The sequence below is a fragment of the Otolemur garnettii genome, unplaced genomic scaffold, assembly GCF_000181295.1.
Source record: "Otolemur garnettii isolate 467f Iridium unplaced genomic scaffold, OtoGar3 scaffold00020, whole genome shotgun sequence".
Taxonomy (NCBI): domain Eukaryota; kingdom Metazoa; phylum Chordata; class Mammalia; order Primates; family Galagidae; genus Otolemur; species Otolemur garnettii.
In genome coordinates this window covers 4,083,771-4,085,955 of record NW_003852415.1, presented here as the reverse complement: position 1 = coordinate 4,085,955, position 2,185 = coordinate 4,083,771, and the positions used below count along the sequence as shown (strand labels likewise).

The window sequence follows — 2,185 nt, the reverse complement described above, 5'->3', positions numbered from 1 at the left end:
GTCATTGTTGTTTGGCAGGCCCGGGCTGGGGATTCGAACCCGCCACCTTAGGTGTATGTGGCTGGCGCCTTAGCCACTTGAGCCACAGGTGCCGAGCCAATTCACTGTATCTTCTAACAGCAACTTTGGTTCCTGAGAATTGTACACATATGTGAAAGAATTTAGATATAAACAGACTGTTTAAGCAGATTTCTATTGCCAAAAAAAATATTTGTCAATTGAGAGTTCTAATTCTTTTCTTGAGATCTACTTGTGGGATTATTGGAGTTTGCCTTCCAGTTAGTTATTTTTTTTTTTAAAGCATAAAGCATATTTTTGAAACCATGGGTTTGTTAAAGTCATTTTCCCTTACGATATTTTATGGAACTGAATATGAACTAGACTATGAAATGCAAACTAGTTTTCATTTAATAACGGGCCCTGCCATATTATTAAATGCCATATAATCCACAAAAATACTGTTAGAGCTAATAAAAAAAAATTCAGCAGGGCGGCACCTGTGGCTCAAAGGAGTAGGGCACTGGCCCCATATGCCAGAGGTGGTTGGTTCAAACCCATCCCCAGCCAAAGACTGCAAAAAAAAAAATTCAGCAAAGTTACAGGCTAGAAGATCAGCACACAAAAATTAGTGTAATGTACAAAAACACTAATTTTTGTATGCTAAACAAATGAAAGGGAAATTAAGAAAATTTTATTTATGGAAGCATTCAAAAGAACAAAATACCTTGGAATCAATTTAACCAAGAATATCTTTCCCTTGTATACTGGTTAAATTTACATTCATGTATCATCTATTTAGGTTTGTATACTAAAGACTGTAAAACTTAGCTGAAAGAAATTAAAGATATCCCATGTTCGTGGATTGGAAAATTTATTATTATTATGATGGCAGTATAGCAATAATCTACACATCTGATGCAATCCTTATTAACATTCTAGTAGCCTTTTCTGCAGAAATGGAAAAAGTGATCCTTAAATTACATGGCACTGGCAGGAGCAGCAAACAGCCAAAATAATATTTAAAAGGCTATTAATGTTTTTAATAGCCTTCGCTATTAAAGTGCTCGCTTCGGCAGCACATAAATTGGAACGATATAGAGAAGATTAGCATGGCTTCTGCACAAAGATGACAGGCAAATTCGTGAAGCATTCTATATTTTAAAAAAAAAAGGAACATCAAAGTTGGAAGACTCAAACTTAATTGATTTTGAAACCTCAAAACTGTGTAATTAAAACAGTGGAATACTAGCATAAAGATAGATATATAGACCAGTGAAATAGAATTGAGAGTTCAGAAATAAACCCAAGGAGCTGTGGCCAATGTATTTTCAAAAGGGGAGCAAAGACTACTCAAAGAGAATAGTCTCTACAACAAACGTTGCTTTGACAACTGGATAGAAAAGAAGGGCGCTGCAACCCTACAACATGGATAAACTTTGAAAACATGCTCAGTGAAAGAAGCCCAACACAGGGTACAAGTGAGTCTTTCTAAAAGTAGAATATAAACGTCTTAACACAATAACTAAGAAAATGACATAAAGGCTATGTTAACCAGTTTGATGAAAATATTTCAAATTGTATATGAAAACATCACACTGTACCCTGTGATTGCATTAATGTACACAGCTATCATTTAATTAAAAAAATAAATAAAATTATGTTGTAATAATGCAAAAAAAAATTAAAAAAAGAAGCCCAGCACAAAGACCACATAACTTATAATTCTATTTACAAGAAATATGCAGAATAGGGATATCCATAGAGTTAGAAAATAGATTGGTAGCTGGAGCTGAAGGAAGGGAGGTTTGAGGATTGACATGAATATGGGATTTCTTTTTAGGGTGATAAAAGTAGATACTGATGAAAGTTGCCCAACTTTGAATATACTAAAGTACAATGACTTATTTGCTTAAAGGTGAATTTTATTGGATGTGAATTGTATCTCAAAGGTGTTATTTTAAAAAACAAGAAGGGCATAAGGACATGGGCTCAGGGAGGTGGCTGTTTTAGAATAGTCACTTCTTCAATCCTATAATTAATACATGTTTTTTCCTAGAAACCCTGTAATCTGGAAGTTCAGTGTAGACTATTTGTTAATTAATAAATGGTGATGCATGTAGTTACTAACGTACCCAAATCACCTCACATAAGAGTCAGTAATTCCGGCTCGGCACCTGTGGCTCAA

The 2,185-nt window shown here is 34.5% G+C and overlaps 1 protein-coding gene and 1 pseudogene across 1 annotated transcript in view; both read left to right on the top strand.

Moving 5' to 3' along the window:
* Positions 1-2,185, top strand: part of SPTLC2 (serine palmitoyltransferase long chain base subunit 2) — a 126,936-nt gene that overhangs the window by 120,046 nt on the left and 4,705 nt on the right. The window lies entirely within an intron of this gene.
* On the top strand, positions 1,061-1,161 carry LOC111724255 (annotated as a pseudogene).